At 44.7% G+C, this 21136-nt stretch overlaps 1 protein-coding gene across 1 annotated transcript in view; it reads left to right on the top strand.

Annotated features, from left to right (window-relative positions):
- Positions 1-21136, top strand: part of LOC143104502 (semaphorin-3F-like) — a 138021-nt gene that overhangs the window by 107763 nt on the left and 9122 nt on the right. The window lies entirely within an intron of this gene.

Here is a 21136-nt window from a genome sequence, read left to right as displayed (position 1 = left end):
CACATCATTAACACCATCTCTGAGGAAAGGTGAGATTTTGATACAGCAAGAGTGAAGACATTGATTTCAAATTGCTTTTCATTTATTTGTCAAACAAGTAGAATGTGTTATTGGCATCTACAGAGACTTCTGTGCCTTTGTAGCACATTTAGGGCGTTTTCACACATACCTCATTTGGTCTGGACCTTTGGACTTTTCAGTTTGATCTGAACAAAAATTATAGGTGAGAAAGGTGCCGCGGACCACGGTCCGGATCAAAACACCAAAATTTGGTCCCAACTAAAGACTGGTCTCGGTCCGGATCAAACTGAACCATGGTTTGGTTCTTTTGCAGTATGAAAACACTTTTTGGATGGTTCGGACTTTCAGCGTTCATATAGCCAGTTTAATTAGAATTAGAATTAGAAAAGTCAATGCGTTCATATAGCCTGTTTAATTAGAAAAGTCAATGCGTTCATATAGCCTGTTTAATTAGAATTAGTCAATGTGTTCATATAGCCTGTTTAATTAGAATTAGAAAAGTCAATGCGTTCATATAGCCTGTTTAATTAGAATTAGAAAAGTCAATGCGTTTATATAGCCTGTTTAATTAGAATTAGAATTAGAAAAGCCAATGCGTTCATATAGCCTGTTTAATTAGAAAAGTCAATGCGTTCATATAACCTGTTTAATTAGAATCAGTCAATGCTTTCCTATAGCATGTTTAATTAGAATTAGAAAAGTCAATGCGTTCATATAGCCTGTTTAATTAGAAAAGTCAATGTGTTCATATAGCCTGTTCAATTAGAATTAGAATTAGAAAAGCCAATGCGTTCATATAGCCTGTTTAATTAGAAAAGTCAATGTGTTCATATAGCCTGTTTAATTAGAATTAGAAAAGCCAATGCGTTCATATAGCCTGTTTAATTAGAATTAGTCAATGCGTTCATATAGCCTGTTTAATTAGAATAAGAAAAGCCAATGCGTTCATATAGCCTGTTTAATTAGAATTAGTCAATGCGTTCATATAGCCTGTTTAATTAGAAAAGTCAATGTGTTCATATAGCCTGTGAAAGTAATTGTGGTGAATAATTACTTAAAATTAATCTTAGACTGGCGAACTTCAGGAAAAACTCAGGAATCAAGTTTATTCTATTACAAGCAGAGAGGGTACAAAAAAAATGGTCTATGGTCTATGTAGGCCTAGCCCAGGCCTGAAAGGCCTAGGTTAGCCTATAGCCAACTTCTCCTCTCTTCCGCTCTACATCCTTAGTCTGACAATCCAAAATCTGACAAACATTGCAATTTAGTTACTTTTAAATGCTTTAAACAAAGAAGAAAATGGTGCCAAAAACAAGCCCACATGATTGGTTCTCCAGTTGGCATCAGACACACCTACTCACACCCACTTCACACCTATCAATTCTTATCAGAATAGCATGAGGAGAGATATAATATATATCAGAAATATCACTTATAGAATGTTCCAAACATTCTCACAATCAAATCATTACAATCCTTGTACTGAGACTGTCAGAATTATACCAAACATGAATACATTTACATTTCATGACACATGGATACATTATATCAAGGTAGCATCCTTTGTCTTGTGTAAGTGATAGGCCTTAAACCAGCACATTAGCATTTGATTGGGGGAGGGGATGGTGTCTTTGTTTAAAACCAAGAAGGGCCACATGGCAATTCAATTATTATTCATTTTAACCTTAAATTTATTGCTATCACCTGTTTAATTAGAATTAGAAAAGCCAATGCGTTCATATAGCCTGTTTAATTAGAAAAGTCAATGTGTTCACATAGCCTGTTTAATTAGACTTAGAAAAGTCAATGCGTTCATATAGCCTGTTTAATTAGAATTAGTCAATGTGATTATATAGCCTGTTTAAATAGAATTAGTCAATGCGTTCATATAGCCTTTTTAATTAGAATTGGAAAAGTCAATGTGTTCATACAGCCTGTTTAATTAGAATTAGAAAAGTAAATGCGTTCATATAGCCTGTTTAATTAGAATTAGAAAAGTCTGACAATCTGGTCTAAAAGTCGATGCGTTAAAATACAGACATCTACTAGCCTAGAAATCTAGACGCGCCCCTAGCGCAAATTAGATTTGCTGCCAGGGCTAGTCTAGCAACTCTCCGTTGGCTTGTGAGCTCCAGAAATCGAAACTTAATCAGGCCAATGAAATTGTGTATAGAGTCGTTAGGTGGGCTTAACATAATGATTGATGGCAGAGTTGCAACGGTTTGGCTTGAATTCCCTGCTACTTGAAAACAAATAAGATGGATGTTGCTGCTGGCGAACAGTGTGACACGAGTTAAGCTTTTATTAAGTTGGCAAACGTTTGAACTAGCCAACTAGCTCCGCTAGTGGGAAACGCATGGGACTCATAGCGCTGCCGCTGTCCTATTGCGTGCAGAGGGAATTTGAAAGACAACTGATTATCCCGCCCCTCGGACTGAGCACTGCGAACGGTGAGTGCCCAGACCCTACATTTTAATGTGGGTCTGGCTCGTCAGGCTAGACATTTACAACATTTTTGAGAGGATGAGAGAGGGGATACGAAGGACAGCAGAGGAATGCTACCTGAAGTCTGAAGCTTAAAGAGTCTGCGGCAGCAGTGGGCAGTGCTTCGACTTGGCCAGCTTCACTCGCGGTCCGCGCGTGGGATCACGCGGTATCACGCGACTTTAATTTGTATTTTCCCAGTGAGACGCTGCAACAACCCAAACAACCGGTAGATGGCTCAAGTGAGCAGGGTGTCTCGTAAAAAGAAATGGAGCCTAGAAAACCCTACACAGACTTCACTACAGACTTTAGCAGACTGGTTTAGAAATAATTTAATAGCCAGAAATATGCCTGCCCTGCCCTAATAAAGAAATATTTGGTTAACTGCGAGTGAATCCCGTTTGCAGCCAAAGAAGAAACGCAGGACAAATTAAACATTCTGGTTTTCTCCGAGTGCAACGATGATAGACAGACATCATTTGGACAAAATATAGAGCATATTAACCTCCGTTGCTCAGCCAAATGCCTTCCTGTTACTTCCTGTTATCACAGAGTTACAGGCGATAAACGATTTTTGATGGTCACAAGTTTACTTCATTAGCGGTTTATTTTTTTGATTATTAAAGAGTGTTTTTCATTTAAAGGTTTGACTTCGTGCTTATTCAGTAGAGCATTTAGTGCTTTTCCCAATCCCAGACGTTCACATTGCATGTTTGTTTGTAATAGATGCAACCGCGAGATAGGCTACGCGTTTGACGGCAATGAGTTGTTAACGGACATGAACCAAGACATAGCCTATAGCCCAGCAGCAATCTAGGGACTGTTCGTTATTTACTGAAGGGGCCACCGGAGCAATTTTGAGTGCTTCAGTCAAAAGTTGCATGACCCTCCCTTGCCTGCTAGAAATTGTTCAATGACCCTCCGACAGAATTGTTAAAAAAGACATGACCCTCCCCTTGCCAATTGTCGCATGTCTTCCGCCCGCGCTGCTTTGCGCTACAGCCACACACTGTGATAACGTTCTTAAATCAATCTTTCGTGAGCTTGCATGCTACCAGTCCTTCCTTTTCAAATGTGTTGCGCCTGTTTGCACAATTTCACAAATAATCATAAGTGATTAATAATATGACAAATAATCCTTGTGCATGGGGACCGAAACAATGCATGCCAACTTTTTCCGTGTTTATCACGTATTTTAAAGGAACACGCCACCCAAAATCAGTAGTAATATATGTTCTTACCTTAACTTTCACGAGTTGAGTCATACATCTCCCGCGCCGGTAGGTGCACTCAAACGCTCTGTCGCGCGGCTCGAATGTGTTAGCATGTTGCTATGCTAGCGGGCTCTGCCGTGGCCGTAGAGAGAGGAACATAGCAGTATTTAAACACCTCCACGTTTTCCCTACTTAAATACAGTTGCACGAGTAGTTGATAAAAATGTGTACGTCACACAACATGAAACGTGGCGATTTTCCAAGCGAATAAACAGGAGAACTACAATGTGTGGCGCAATAGCACTTGGGAGTACTTCGACCTAGCGTGGTAATATTATTAACACCTAATTGTAGATCCTATCCACCACAGAGTTTAGAATCCATGCTGGATCGACCCTCAGCCTCTCCCTCCCCTCTGAGCGAGAGCGAGGCACACACACTAGAGATGCGCTGATTGGCTATTATTTCAACCATAACTGCATAGCAAAACTTATCATCCATCAGCCATCCATCAGCACCAAAGTTTGTTGACCAATTTTCAAAACTGCACCCGCCCACCATCCGCTGGTTGTTTTAATGTAGGATATATGGGTGATGCAGCGCTGCTGACGTGAGGCTAGAAAGCCCTTGACTGTTCTAGAAAGACTGATCTAATGCAGCAAATATATTAAAAGGCAAAAGTCGTACATTGGCTAGGCCTATCCCCAGAATATCAGCAGCAAACTCAGTCTCTGTCGCGCAAAACAGTCTCCAAATAAAACGCACATCGGCCTGTTGCCTATTCTGCCAGCTTGTGACAATATATCGTCCAAAATGCTTGATTGCATTGCATTCTCCACATTTTTAGCTACATTTTCATGTACCACATCAGCATTTTTGTTCAGTGAATCTTTTGTAAATTGCTTTACAATTACCGTCGGGTCCTTGTCAGCAGACTTCGGCTTGCCTCCACTATTCACTCCTTGTCTTCCGATGTCATTTCTGAGTCATCTACAGATGTTTACACACATTCACCTCCCTAAATAGAACCAACTTCAACCTGTGTTATATCCTAGATGAGACTGCCTGGGTTATTTTGTTTAGATATTAGCCTAGCCTATATATAAAACACATAATTGTAGCCTACCATTCAGGGAATAGGCATTTAAAAGAGAGTCAGAAAGTGATATGACTAAGAAATGACATCGGGCGATGGCAGTGCAAGATTTTCAGAACGTAAGAGCTAAAACTTCTACAAACCCAATAACATCCACAGCGGAAAAAGAAGGTAAGTAAAAAAGTCGGAAAACTTAGATGTGTAAGGCAAGCAAGCAAGTTTGGCGGTTGTTACTAAAAATGTGAACATGCACGTTGCATTGTTGTGCGGTGGACTTTCAGAATGAATGGAGTCGGAGTTTCTTTAATATTGAGGCGTCATATTTGTCCGATGGCCTGCTATAAAATGAATTGCGATGTCTGTCTGAAAAAGACGCGCTCGTGCAGTCAAAATGAATGGGAGTCTTCAGAACAGGCTTGTCAGTCAACCTGACATAGTGTGTAAAGTAGCCTATAATGTGAATGACTTGTTATTTTATCAAGGATTTCCTTCTTTTTGCAAAAAATAAAGTACAATAGGCATTAATTAGTAGGCCAGGAGCATGCTGAAATTATGTGGCAAATTGCGTTTTTTATTACAATGATAAAATTGTAAAAGGACGTGACCGAAGCTGAGGCAAGCCAGGCAATAGGCCTATAGGCCCGACGGTAATTGTAAAGCAATTTACAAAAGATTCACTGAACAAAAATGCTGATGTGGTACATGAAAATGTAGCTAAAAATGTGGAGAATGCAATGCAATCAAGCATTTTGGACGATATATTGTCACAAGCTGGCAGAATAGGCAACAGGCCGATGTGCGTTTTATTTGGAGACTGTTTTGCGCGACAGAGACTGAGTTTGCTGCTGATATTCTGGGGATAGGCCTAGCCAATGTACGACTTTTGCCTTTTAATATATTTGCTGCATTAGATCAGTCTTTCTAGAACAGTCAAGGGCTTTCTAGCCTCACGTCAGCAGCGCTGCATCACCCATATATCCTACATTAAAACAACCAGCGGATGGTGGGCGGGTGCAGTTTTGAAAATTGGTCAACAAACTTTGGTGCTGATGGATGGCTGATGGATGATAAGTTTTGCTATGCAGTTATGGTTGAAATAATAGCCAATCAGCGCATCTCTAGTGTGTGTGCCTCGCTCTCGCTCAGAGGGGAGGGAGAGGCTGAGGGTCGATCCAGCATGGATTCTAAACTCTGTGGTGGATAGGATCTACAATTAGGTGTTAATAATATTACCACGCTAGGTCGAAGTACTCCCAATTGCTATTGCGCCACACATTGTAGTTCTCCTGTTTATTCGCTTGGAAAATCGCCACGTTTCATGTTGTGTGACGTACACATTTTTATCAACTACTCGTGCAACTGTATTTAAGTAGGGAAAACGTGGAGGTGTTTGAATACTGCTATCTTCCTCTCTCTACGGCCACGGCAGAGCCCGCTAGCATAGCAACATGCTAACACATTCGAGCCGCGCGACAGAGCGTTTGAGTGCACCTACCGGCGCGGGAGAGGTATGACTCAACTCGTGAAAGTTAAGGTAAGAACATATATTACTACTGATTTTGGGTGGCGTGTTCCTTTAACTTTCCCCCGCTGTCTTGCCGTAGAATAGGCTATCCCATATTTTAATACTGTGATGACTGAGGAAGCCTCTGAGCTTCCTGGTTCGAACTCCTTAGCAACGAGTCCATAGAAACCAATTCATGTGTTGAATTTGCTATTACCCAGTGTGCTTTGTTTAATGGTCTCAATGTTTTATTGTTTTATTTCATGTAGATATTAGTTATTAGAGGTGTAACTGTGTTTTTGCATTAATGCAGGAATTGTGCATTCATGTTCATGCTTGTGTGTTTCCACAATGTTGTTCTGTAGCTGTGCTGAAATGGCCACCCTATTGGTGGAGTGTGTTTTGTAGGATGACAAGCCAGAATGTAAGTCATTTAGGTTGTAGTTGTTTAAAGCAAATGTCTGACATGTTTGTGAAGCTTCATTAAAAGTGAAAATCATCACATTGGTGTCAGAAGTGTAGCCCAAGAAGTCAAAGAAAATGGAGATTGACAGAATACCTCGTGACTTAACCATCATTGTGGAAGATCTTCGTCGAGGTAAGCGAGAGCAGATCAATCCACCCTCAACCGCCCCTGTAGGGGCGAGAGCCTGGCAAGCTCTAGGTGGGGTGGCGACTGCCTCTGAAGACACAGGAAGAAAGGATGGAGGAACAGGATTGCCTATGCCTGCTGCCCCGCAAATAGACCGAAGGAATCCGGTGCGAGCAGCTAGCAGCTATCAAGCATTTGGAGAAGATTCATCACCCTTTGCAGCATTTCTTAATGCGAAGATGGATGCCTTCAGCGGAGAGGGCATGTTTGCTGAAGATGGGAGAAGTCTTGGCCCACGGACAGTTGCCGGTTGCAGTGGAGGACGTTCATGGGGAGCTCAGCGCAGTGGCGCCGGCAACGTGGTGAGAGATGCCCAGCATGCTACACAAGCTAATATGGGCCACACTCCACTTCCTGCTCAGAACGCGGCCAACTCCAACTCTGCCAACGAACACAGTCAGCCTGCCATGGCTAAGGGGGTGAAGCTTCCACGCTACAATGGGTCATCATCGCCGGAGGCCTACTTTGCCCAGGTTCGTTTGGCTGCATGGCGAGCAGGATGGGGCCCGGAGGATGCAGCCGCCCACCTTGCTCTGGCACTTGAGGGTCCGGCACTTCAGGTCTTGCTGGATCTCTCCCCAGCTGAACAGAGTGACTATATGGCCCTCACCGCTGCATTGGAGCGACGTTTTGGAGAGAGGAAGACAGTGGAGCAGCGGCGTGACCAACTGACCAGTCGTCAGAGGGCTAATGGTGAGAGTCTGGGGTCATTGGCAGCAGATGTGCAGTACTATGCTAGGAAGGGCTATCCTCAATTCAGTGCTGCAGCCCAAGAAGAATTGGCCCTGCATGCCTTTTTGCAGGCCCTCACACCGGAGAAGTTGCGCCAACATGTGCGACTCTCTGCCCCAAGGACATTGGTGGAGGCATTGGCAGAAGCAGAAAGGGTTGAAGCTGTGCTGTTCCCTGAATGTGTGGCAATGTCACCCCACACACTTCAGCCTGCTGTGCGACAAGTGGAGGAACACGACAAGGACAATCACAATGAAGAGGAAAGTTCATGCCAAGTCAACCCACCTTCATCCAGGTCTACACAGCAGCAATTCACGAAGAGACGTCAACAAAGGCCAGCGGGACGTGTGGAGTGTTTCAGATGCGGAGAAATGGGGCATGTAGCGCGAGTCTGCCCAGCACCCGCTCCAAGACAACGCCAGCCCCACTCATCGGGAAACGAGCATTGAGTGGCACAGCAGGGGAACTGCCACTCGAGTGTTCCACACCCCTACGGGGTAGATGCTCCCTGGTTGGCCGAGTGGGTCAAACACAAGGACTGTATGTGGACTTGTTCCTTGATGGCTGTCCCTGCCGTGCTTTGGTGGATACAGGATCCACCATTTCTCTTGTTAAGCCTGGGGTCCTGCCTGGCACATTGGGTCTATCACCACCTGGTTGGACATCTACCACTGTCCAGATGCGGACAGTGACAGGAGAAAAGGCTGCTATCAAGGGAAGAAAAGCCCTTCAAGTGACCCTAGGGACCACAATGGTGGCCCATGACTTTTGGCTAGCAGAAATCCAGGACATGTGCATTGTAGGGTTGGACTTACTGTCCCAGTGGAAAGCATGTGTGGATGTGCTGAGTCCAGCGCTTTGTCTCAGCACAGACACCATACAGTGGGGGCGTGAAAAGAAGAAAGCACGTCAAGCTCTCCTGTCAGAGAACACAACTGGCCATCAAGATAAAGCCATACCAACCCCAGCAACTGCCACCCCATTGTCAACCAAAGCACCCTCACCTGAAACAGCCAAGGCCGTCAGGGATCTTTGCCAGCGAAGCAGCAAGGGGCTTAATATGAGTCAAAGGAAGCAGCTGCAGAACCTCCTCGATCAGCACTTGGATGTCTTTGCAGCACGTGATGAAGACTGTGGTCGGACCGGGCTCGTGCAGCACGTCATCGACACTGGGGACGCACAGCCCATCCGCCTGCGACCTCATCGAATGGCAATGGCCAAGCACCAAGCAGCCGAGGAGAAGGTCAAGGAGATGGCTGAAGCAGGGATTATTGAGCCTTCGAGCAGTCCCTGGGCAGCACCTGCTGTTCTTGTTAAGAAAAAGGACTCCTCATGGAGATTTTGCGTGGATTATCGACGCCTAAATGCCATCACTAAGAAAGACTCATACCCGCTGCCACGCATTGATGACGCACTGGATCACATTGCCGGCTCTACTTGGTTTAGCTCACTGGACCTCCGCTGTGGGTACTGGCAGGTGGAGTTGGCCTCTGATGCAAGGCCCAAGACTGCATTTACCATTGGCCATGGGTTGTGGCAGTTCAAGGTCATGCCTTTTGGCCTTTGCAATGCTCCAGCGAGTTTTGAGCGTTTGATGGAGAAAGTGCTAGCAGACATTCCTCGCAACCGCTGTGTGGTGTACCTGGATGATCTCTTGGTCCATGCGGGGGACTTTGACCAGGCGCTGGACAACCTCCAGGATGTTTTTGCTGCTATCCGACAGGCTGGCCTTCGCCTCAACCCGAAGAAATGCAGCCTGCTCCAGAGAGAGACCACATTTCTGGGACATGTTGTCAGTGAAAGGGGGGTGGCCACTGATCCTGCCAAGGTGTCAGCTGTCCGCGATTGGCCTGTCCCCCAAGATGGAGCAAGCTTGCGAAGCTTCCTGGGACTAGCCTCCTATTACCGGCGGTTTGTCAAGGACTTTGCCACCATTGCCAGCCCCCTCTACCAGCTGACTGACAAAGGACAACCATTCCACTGGACAGACAGCTGCACTGAGGCCTTCACTCAGCTGAGAGGGGCGCTTGTTAATGCGCCAGTGCTGGCGTACCCTGACGAGAAGTGGTCCTTTGTTGTGGACACAGATGCCAGTAACGTAGGCATTGGTGCAGTGCTGTCACAGACAGGAGACGATGGTGAGCGAGTGGTCGCATATTTCAGTCGTTCTCTTAGCCGCCAGGAGAGAAATTACTGTGTTACTCGCCGTGAGCTGTTGGCAGTGGTGCAGGCCCTTCGTCACTTCCGTCCCTACCTCTATGGCAAGAAATTTCTCCTCCACACAGACCATGCATCCCTTACATGGCTCCTTAATTTCAAAGATCCGGAAGGGCAAGTGGCAAGATGGCTTGAGGCATTGCAGGATTACAATTTTGACATTCAGCACCGCGCCGGCCGCCAACATGGTAATGCTGATGCCCTCTCTCGCCAACCATGTGAGGTCAGAGAATGCCGCTACTGTCGCCGCCAGGAAGAGCGTGACCAGGCAGCTCCACATGTTGCTGCCCTGCAGGGTGAGGGGGAGGTAGATGTGTGGCCAACATTGGAGCCTCATCAGCTGCAGCAGCAACAAGAGGAGGACCCCATCTTGGCCCAGCTGCTTGATTGGATGGCAGCCGGACAGCGACCAGCATGGCAAGACGTGTCGCCGCGTGATAAGGAGGTGAAGGCCTATTATTCACAATGGGCCTCTCTTGTCATGCATAACAGACTGCTCTACAGGCGCTGGCAGGCACCAAACAAGGGGACCACACGTCTGCAACTGCTGGTGCCTCGGTCACTCCGCCCTCAGGTGTTGCGGATGGTCCATGGAGCAGTGGGGGCAGGACACTATGGTGTGGCAAAGACTCTCCGGCGGCTACGAGCGCAGTTCTACTGGGCAGGGTGTAGACAGGATGTTGAACTCCATGTACACTGCTGTGATGCTTGTACTGCCCACAAAGGCCCGACACAGCGACCACATGCCCCACTACAGCAGTACCTAGTGGGTGCACCAATGGAACGTGTGGGTGTGGATTTCCTTGGACCCTTTCCAGCAACAGACCGTGGGAACACTTACATCCTAGTTGCCATGGACTATTTCACAAAATGGCCTGAGGCGTATGCAGTTTCTGACCAGAGTGCCATCACCACAGCAGAAAAGCTTGTTGAAGAAATGTTCTGCCGTTTTGGTGCCCCAGAAGAACTGCATAGTGATGAAGGTCGGAATTTCGAAGCCCAAGTGTTTGCGGAGGTCTGTCGCCGGTTGGGTGTGAAAAAGACCCGCACCACCCCTCTGCATCTACAAAGTGATGGACTCGTGGAGCGATTTAATCACACCCTCACCACCCAGCTTGCAATTCTAACCAGCACACACCAGCGCGACTGGGACCAGCACCTTCCCCTTGTTCTCTGGTCGTACAGGACAGCCGTCCAGGAGTCAACAGGTTGCACCCCTGCTGCCCTCATGTTTGGCAGGGAGCTACGGACACCTGTGGATTTGGTGTTTGGTGCTCCACCAGAGCCAGAGATCCAGGGAGGCAACAGCATGGAATATCTACGCAGGTTGCGGGACAGGCTGAGAACTGTCCATGAGCTTGCTCGTACAGCACAAGGAGAAGCTGCGGCAAAACAAAAACGGGCATATGACACCCGCAGCAACCAGAGAGACTTTGTTGTTGGAGACAAGGTCTGGGTTCACTGTCCCGTTATGAAGAAGGGACTGTCACCTAAGCTCTGCAGTCACTGGCAAGGGCCATGCGAGGTACTTAAAAATGTGTCTGATGTGGTGTACAGGGTGCGCATGAATGGTCGTCGACGTCGCATGGTGGTCCTCCACCGTGATCGCTTGGCCCCATATCAGCCTTTAGCTGAGCCAGCTGTGACTGCAGGTGAGACAAGAGACTGCAGCGGCCCTACATTCCCCCTGACTCAATCTCAGCCGCCGAGTCCAATGAGGAATGCGTCAAGAGACCCTCTGGCCTCTGCTCCTCTGCCTTCTCAGACAACTGCTGCCTCTCCGCCACGCACACCACTGCCAACTGGGCGGCCGCGGCGCCAGCAGAGACTTCCAGCAGCCCTGCAGGACTTTGTGTGTAGACTTTGGGAGTCGCCCGGGACGGCTGACTCCATAGGTGGGGGCAATGTGATGACTGAGGAAGCCTCTGAGCTTCCTGGTTCGAACTCCTTAGCAACGAGTCCATAGAAACCAATTCATGTGTTGAATTTGCTATTACCCAGTGTGCTTTGTTTAATGGTCTCAATGTTTTATTGTTTTATTTCATGTAGATATTAGTTATTAGAGGTGTAACTGTGTTTTTGCATTAATGCAGGAATTGTGCATTCATGTTCATGCTTGTGTTTCCACAATGTTGTTCTGTAGCTGTGCTGAAATGGCCACCCTATTGGTGGAGTGTGTTTTGTAGGATGACAAGCCAGAATGTAAGTCATTTAGGTTGTAGTTGTTTAAAGCAAATGTCTGACTTGTTTGTGAAGCTTCATTAAAAGTGAAAATCATCACAATACTCTCATAACAACCCTGCCATCGGGCCTGTCTCTGTGTTGCCCTGTTGCTACCCCTTGCCCTTCCAATGAAACAGATGTCTTCAAATCATCGTTTTCCTTGCTTGAATGTCATAAACATACAACTTTATGCAGCAGAATTACGCATAGGCTACTTGGAACATAACACATTTGACAAAGGACAGATGTATCGTAACACCCCCAATTATCACCACTTTTGTTCAGAAATTCTTAAAACCAACGATGTTCTTTAACACTTCAAAATAACATTTGCTAAATTAACCTTACATTTTTCAGTAGCCATAGGTGTGTAGATTTGAACAAAATCTGGTTTGGTTCTTAACGGGAGCATTTACTGCCTGGAATATCCGATTTTGTTTACCACGCTCAGAGTTATAGTGCTGGCCTGATGGGTCGCCTATTTACACAGTTTCAACGGCACATGGACGGTTAGACCGAGAATTCTTGTCGTGAAATTAAAATTATACTGGAGCTCCAAGCGGTTGTGTACACGCAGCCTTACAACACTGTTTACAGCTCTTTAAGTCACGGCAAAATGTCATTTTTGGTACATAGCTAATTTAGATACACCTATGGTGTGGGTGGTTGCGTCTCTTTAGGAGTCCGCTGTCTTGGTTTGTATAGAAATGGATATAAGTGACACATACACGCAAGACGGAGGAAATACGGGACCGACGGTAATAGGGGAAGTGTTTTTCCCCATGCATTTATTCTAGGCTACTGTCAGTGACTGCCGTGAGAGAAGCGGGTTCTGTGTTGTGTTGCGTTGCGTTAATTTATTTTCATTGGGCATGCCGTGCCGTGCCGTCCACAGCTCTTCAATTCTGACAAAGCCGAAATTACTCCTTTTGAAACAATGAGTGCAGGAAGCGCGTTTGTATGGTTATATTGCTTGACGGGGGGGATACCAAGCAGCTTTCAGCCATAAGGCTACTTTGAGAACATTTCAATTCACCCGACACTAATATTGAAAACTATTTCGGCATAGCCTATAAAGCAGTTTAATGAAATGGAATGTTAGTTGTAAACAAACGAGCTACTTGGTGAGGCTTGGCCTCACAGATGCGCTCGTGCCTTAGATCAGGGGTCCCCAACCTTTTACGTACCATGGACCGGTTTGATTCCCCATTTTTTTTTCACGGACCGTGGGGGGGGGGGGATTGGGGGTTCGGGGGTTCCATGTTCCATATGTGTTGTGCATGCATTACTTGAAAAGAACTAGCTCCAGTTATGTATGAACAGTGAAGGTAACGAACTCTTAAAAACGTGAAAAACGTGAACTTGAAGAAGTGAAAAATGAACAATATGAACTATGAAAATTGAACAACTTGAAGCTACATCTATCAAGTGTGAACATGCTTAACAAAATATGGGAACAACACATGGGAACTAAACGTGCATTACGAATATAATCAGTGGGAGCCCTGTGCTTGTTTCCCTGCAACAAGACAGTGACACCCCTCAGTGTGTTTGAAATGTCCAGTCGATTGCGCAATTTGGTCTTAGTTGCAGTCATTGTAGAAAACCCGGCCTCGCAAAGATACGTGGTGGGAAATGGTAGCAACGTTTTCAGCGCTTTTACGGCTATCTCGGGATATTCTGCTTTGGTTTTGATCCAAAAACTCGCCAGAGAGACCACCGTCATTTGCAATTTTGATCAACTGCTCTTCCTCCTGCGCTGACATGTTAGGACTATTCGGGATATTGACAAATGGGTTGCGGACCCACTCATTGGTTTGCCGTGGATCTTTGGAGGATGGGAAGTAGCCTAACGCTCAAACTCATTTGAAAACGCAACAAGGTGATCGCGCACCAGCTGCGAAAGAAAGGGCCCTGCCTCAGTCTCTCCCAAAACCCCTACTGTTTGGAACATATCAAATACACCCCGTCCCCATTCGTCCCCACAAATCAAGCTTGGCTTTAAATGCAGCGACTTTATCTGCCAGTTTAAAGACAGTTGTCATTCTCCCCTGGAGTGACAGGTTGAGGTCATTAAGCAACCCGAATATGCCACATAGCAGTTCTAGCAGTTTAGCTAACTTCGTGTGACACTACCGTTCGCCAAGAACTGATCAAGTGCAGTGAGCTGACCTGAGGCGGGACAGACGTAAGAAAATAGACCTTGCAAAATGCAAACATGCGTGCAATCAAACAACTGCATATAGGCCTATGCCATGTAAAAACGTGACAAATTGAGTTTAGTTTGCATGCATTTTTTTTAAACTCATGTCGTAGGCTACGCCCGGTTAGGAATGTACGGGCCGCGGCCCGGTGGTTGGGGACCGCTGCCTTAGATGGCAGGAAAAATCTTCAGCCTATTAACTGACCACCCGATTCACGTTGGCTGGGGGGGAAGGGGGGCCATCAGACATTTGTGACCAGTTAATCCGGCCCTGCCCCAACAAATCACACCTTCCCACCTCTGACAGCTTAAAAGAACTCACAGACCTATTCACAAACCTGCGGTATTTTGCCGTGTTTTGAAATCCTATGCAGCTACAGGAGCTTTCAATCGTGAGGAAGCAATTTTGCATTGTAGGCATAACTAACATGCAATAACGCCACCAACAACAACCAAAACTAGGCTAATCATTGTCAAAATGTAAATTAAATGTGTACATTATTGTGAATCAAATTAAAATGTTCTCTTTTGCAAACATAGGAATAGTAACAGAATAATTTAATAATGTTACAAAGATACTACATCAATCCGTATGTTTCATTAGGCTACTAGGCTATTTGTTTTGCCTTATTCTTGATTCATTTAGGCTAGGCCTTTTTATTCAGGGGCCGTAGGGGCCTATTCACAAAGAATTTTAAGGCTAAAAGTAGCTCCTAACTGGCGAATTTAGGAGCAACTCCTAAAAATAATGGGCGTGTCACTCCTAACTTTAGGACTCCTAATTTTTTTCACAAAAAGTAATTCACGAAGCATTTTAGACCTAAAAGTTGCACCTAAAAGTCTGGGACAGCTTAAAAGAAGTCGAGATTCCCTTTTATGCCTACAATGCAAAATTGTTCCCTCGCGATTGGAAGCTCCTGTTGCCGCATACCCATTTCAAAACATCGCAACGTGAAATGCCACAAAAAGCTGTTTGTGAATAGGTCTTAGTGAGTTAGGAGTCCTCTCGACTTCTTTTAAGCTGTCCCAGACTTAGGTGCTACTTTTAGGTCTAAAATGCTTTGTGAATTACTTTTAGTGAAAAAAATTAGGAGTCCTAAAGTTAGGAGTGACACGCCCATTATTTTTAGGAGTTGCTCCTAAATTCGCCACTTAGGAGCTACTTTTAGCCTTAAAATTCTTTGTGAATACGGCCCCTGGACTGCAGGAAACTTGTTAAGCCAGTGGTTCTCAAACTTTTATTTAATTCCCCACTTTGATCAAGGGGCATGACTGATGATAGTGGAGATAACGTGTTATCCCGAGGCCTTTGCCAGTCAGCATCTCCGACGGTAGTCTACCCTATTAAAAATATAAGTTTTCGATGTCCCAAACGGAGAGACATAGGCTACTTTATTGTTTTTAACGATCTCTATGTATTCACAAAAATGTAGGCATGGGGACATGATGAAGTAGGCTATCCAACTGTCGTGTGTTAAATTATTGTGATTACGAGCCATTGGTTTTCAAACATGCGTGACTCGGACATCTAACTAAATGCAACAGGCTCATATCGTCCTCGCATTCGCAAAATGAGGACCAGTGTTTTGTCAAATTGCAAATAGCTATTCGTTTTAACAAATGTTTATGATGGTATGCTTTTTGTATAGGCTACTATCTTAATCGAATATCGGGAGGGAAGTGGCGCGTCTGCAGTCAGCCAAGAATGTAATTCTGCGGCATAAAGCAGATGTATTTGTTTATTGTACAGAAAAATAAAAATGACATGTCAAGCAGTCAATTGACTACAGTCAAGAAGTAGGGCAAATTAATACACTGTTTTGATTTGCGTAGTTGCATTGCCCCCAACACTGACAATAACAGCAGATTTCGATTTTCGCTACCACCGTGTAGTCAAGCCTTAAGCCATACCCAAGTAGCCTTAATCGAGGTAATGTTTAATTATGCATGATTTATTTTGTTATTAAATTCGTAGGCTGGGATTCCTCTCGGTATCAATTATGTTTGGTAGCCTCCTGCTTTTTCAGAAGGGGCGGCAGTCAGGCTACTGACAGAGCGATGTACAGTGGCAGAGCGACGCACAGTGGCTGAAAGTGGTACTAAAGCTTCACGCAGCTTCACGCCTCGTAATGCGCGACTGAAGTGGCCATTTGAAAGTGATGCCCACTGTAGGTAGGTGGAGAAAAAGCGGGGAAACCCCACTGAACTGACAACATGTCAACGTCAGACGCATGCGTGTAAACAAACCAATCAAAGGGAGACGCAGGGTAGGTGGTAACGACAGGATGCAGGGACATCATGCAAAGTTCTTAAGTGCACTAGAAACATTGCTATGTGAAACCATTAACTAACTGGATCAAATGTATCCAATGTAACTAAACACGAACGTTGTTTCGGACCTTGGTCCGGACTTTCAGGTGTGAAAACGCCCTAATATTGACTGAAATATTACGGAATATTTAATTTCTACACATAGCGTAGCGTACCCGAGCTATGCAAGATAGCTTCTAGGCCTCCACATAACATTGACAAGCCCTATAAACGCGCACTTTCTCTCCTGTCTCTGCTGAATTTGAACGCTCCTCTAGTTTCTCTCAACAGCGCTATTTGCTCACTGAAATGGAACATTAGATCTTCCATGTGAGGAAGACCCAACACACATTGTAATATTTTATTTTCAAGGGCTTTTGAGATCTAGGGCTATTATCTTTCAGTAAAATTAGTTATTATTAGTCTACTACACGTCTCCCCTGCACACATGAGAGTTATTATTAGCCTACTGCACGTCTCCCCTGCACACATGAGAGTTATTACAGGCATGCAAACTCCTCACCTTTCGGCGAAATTCGCCGTTTTGAATCCAAAATGATTGACTTACGTCGTTTGTGCAGAACCGATGAGAAAATATTTGGGGGGGGGGGGGTCAACGTGAGCTGAGTTTACTATTGTGCAGACGCAAACACATCTTGGTGTTGCCAGAGCGCCATTAAAAATTTCAGCAACGAATGTTAGGCTATGTGCGTTTACTAAACATCAGTGGAAGCTTGTTGCTGCAGAGGCAACGTGAACATAACGCTCGCGCAGGTATAGCCTCCTTTTGTGAGCGCAGATAGGCCTAGATACTTCTGAAATGTCAGCTGGAATGTGAGCACGGCGAGGAGAGGTGCCTAGAGATGTCACAGGTGGGCTAGTTGAAACTTTCAGCTTCTGTTAGCAAAAGACGTTGAGATTAGTGTAGCAACGTAGCATTGGCGGTTTTGTTTTAATGTTGTTAACGTTAGCGATATGAGACAGAAATAGAGACACAACGAGTTAATTTGATGAATAGGTTACGTGCTGTACTTGGTCTAGATCGGCAAAAGGTGACCTGATCTGAAGTAGCCTGTGCCTATAGGGTAGGCTACAGTTTAACATGTAGTGTGAACACTATTCACACAACACAACTTTATTGGTTGGTTAAACAAACTAACTAGCACAATGCCACAATCTGTAAGTAACCTAGGCTGCAGGATAACACTTGTTATGAAACAGTGTGCCCTCCACAACACACCCACCCCCCTCTCCCCCAACATTATAAATCAATTGCACCATATTGCTATGTAGCATAGTAATGTTATACACCATTTGAAAGCTTGGACACTTGGGAATCCATATATGACAACCTTTTTCATGTACAATCTGTATAGTGCTTTACATTGTCAGATTAATTTTACTATGTCTCAATTAAATTGTATCAAATTGCCCTCCTCCCCCTCCGGTGCTTCCCTACCTTCTAGCTGCAGTGTGTATCAATAAGATAGATGCAGCAAATTGGGTATTGAAATAGTCACAGGAATCCATATTTTTATCCATTGTTTTATCCAATATTTGTTGTGCAGATGTATAATCCATCTTATCCACACCCATTGAACCAACAAAGAAAATGCAAAGACATTTCTGTAATTATTCCATAGTGTAGTCATTCCATCAGAACCTCTGACAAACAATCTAAATAGTCCAGAAACCACACAGTAAGGCTTTTATTGTCAGTATGCATTTTGGGTAACCAAAAGTCCTATGGGGAGTTTCCATTGGGCATTTTACAAAACACATGAGCATACCTTAGCAAATAATGGTCTAAATGACTCATTTTTTTTTTTTTTTATCTACTTTTGCACACGGCTTCACAAGACCTGGTCTAGACACAAAAATGCACATTCCATAGGAAGTTAAAACATTTCAAATCGATTTTACAAATTAGTCTAGTCTACCCTATTTTATATAATGTTAGTCTGAAATAGTGTGTGTCTCAAGCAAGTTTCACCTGGTTTGGTTCAACAAATATTCAAACTTATCATCTTTATTCTAATACTATGCCTACTATGTCTTCATGTCCAATAGGCCTGAAATCTTCAGAAATGTCTGAACTTCAGGCACAGAGAAAAAAGAAAGAAAGAAAACTCATGTAGATTGCTTAGGAGGAGAGGAGGGCCATGCTGAAGCATGCTGCCAAACAGTCCAAGTGGGCCCCTTCACACTTAAGGAGAAATAGGAGAAGAAGACACTTTTTGTATATTCACTTATTTTTATCATACATATGATATTTTTGGCCACAACAATTTTTTTAGTGATTTTATAGTTTGTTTTCTTTGTAAATCTCTGGTTTTGGGCCATTTCATACTCCGTGGAAGCTATGCACTATTGTCACTTCGCGTGCCCTTCTCACCTTTTTCACCCCTGACCAGTTTGCATGCCTGTATTATTAGCCTACTGCACGTCTCCCCTGCACACATGAGAGTTATTATAAGCCTACTGCACGTCTCCCCTGCACACATGAGAGTTATTATTAGTCTACTACACGTCCCCTGCACACATGAGAGTTATTATTAGTCTACTGCACGTCTCCCCTGCACACATGAGAGTTATTATTAGCCCACTACACGTCTCGTCTGCACACATGAGAGTTATTATTAGTCTACTGCACGTCTCCCCTGCACACATGAGAGTTATTATTAGTCTACTGCACGTCCCCTGCACACATGAGAGTTATTATTAGTCTACTACACGTCCCCTGCACACATGAGAGTTATTATTAGTCTACTGCACGTCCCCTGCACACATGAGAGTTATTATTAGTCTACTGCACGTCCCCTGCACACATGAGAGTTATTATTAGTCTACTACACGTCCCCTGCACACACGAGAGTTATTATTAGTCTACTGCACGTCCCCTGCACACACGAGAGTTATTATTAGTCTACTGCACGTCCCCTGCACACACGAGAGTTATTATTAGTCTACTACACGTCCCCTGCACACACGAGAGTTATTATTAGTCTACTGCACGTCCCCTGCACACACGAGATTTATTATTAGTCTACTACACGTCCCCTGCACACATGAGAGTTATTATTAGTCTACTGCACGTCTCCCCTGCACACATGAGAGTTATTATTAGCCTACTACACGTCCCCTGCACACATGAGAGTTATTATTAGCCTACTACACGTCTCCCCTGCACACATGAGAGTTATTATTAGCCTACTGCACGTCTCCCCTGCACACAGGAGAGTTATTATTAGTCTACTACACGTCTCCCCTGCACACATGAGAGTTATTATTAGCCCACTACACACATGAGAGTTATTATTAGCCCACTACACGTCTCCCCTGCACACATGAGAGTTATTATTAGCCCACTACACGTCTCCCCTGCACACATGAGAGTTATTATTAGCCCACTGCACGTCTCCCCTGCACACATGAGAGTTATTATTAGCCCACTGCACGTCTCCCCTGCACACATGAGAGTTATTATTAGCCCACTACACGTCTCCCCTGCACACATGAGAGTTATTATTAGTCTACTACACGTCCCCTGCACACATGAGAGTTATTATTAGTCTACTACACGTCTCCCCTGCACATATGAGAGTTATTATTAGCCTACTACACGTCCCCTGCACACATGAGAGTTATTATTAGTCTACTACACGTCCCCTGCACACATGAGAGTTATTATTAGTCCACTACACGTCTCGTCTGCACACATGAGAGTTATTATTAGTCTACTACACGTCCCCTGCACACAAGAGAGTTATTATTAGTCCACTACACGTCTCGTCTGCACACATGAGAGTTATTATTAGTCTACTACACGTCCCCCCTGCACACATGAGAGTTATTATTAGCCTACTACACGTCCCCTGCACACATGAGAGTTATTATTAGCCTACTGCACGTCCCCTGCACACATGAGAGTTATTATTAGCCTACTACACGTCCCCTGCACACATGAGAGTTATTATTAGTCTACTACACGTCTCGTCTGCACACATGAGAGTTATTATTAGCCTACTGCACGTCTCCCCTGCACACATGAGAGTTATTATTAGTCTACTACACGTCCCCTGCACACATGAGAGTTATTATTAGTCTACTACACGTCTCCCCTGCACATATGAGAGTTATTATTAGCCTACTACACGTCCCCTGCACACATGAGAGTTATTATTAGTCTACTACACGTCCCCTGCACACATGAGAGTTATTATTAGTCCACTACACGTCTCGTCTGCACACATGAGAGTTATTATTAGTCTACTGCACGTCCCCTGCACACACGAGAGTTATTATTAGTCTACTACACGTCCCCTGCACACATGAGAGTTATTATTAGTCCACTACACGTCTCGTCTGCACACATGAGAGTTATTATTAGTCTACTGCACGTCCCCTGCACACATGAGAGTTATTATTAGTCTACTACACGTCCCCTGCACACATGAGAGTTATTATTAGCCTACTGCAC

Source organism: Alosa pseudoharengus, unplaced genomic scaffold (genome assembly GCF_046254945.1).
Source record: "Alosa pseudoharengus isolate Yale_2024_CS ecotype anadromous, Long Island Sound unplaced genomic scaffold, YU_APseudo_1.1 YU_APseudo_1.1_scf_5, whole genome shotgun sequence".
In the NCBI taxonomy this organism is placed as follows: Eukaryota; Metazoa; Chordata; class Actinopteri; order Clupeiformes; family Clupeidae; genus Alosa; species Alosa pseudoharengus.
This window is presented reverse-complemented; position numbering and strand designations above follow the sequence as displayed.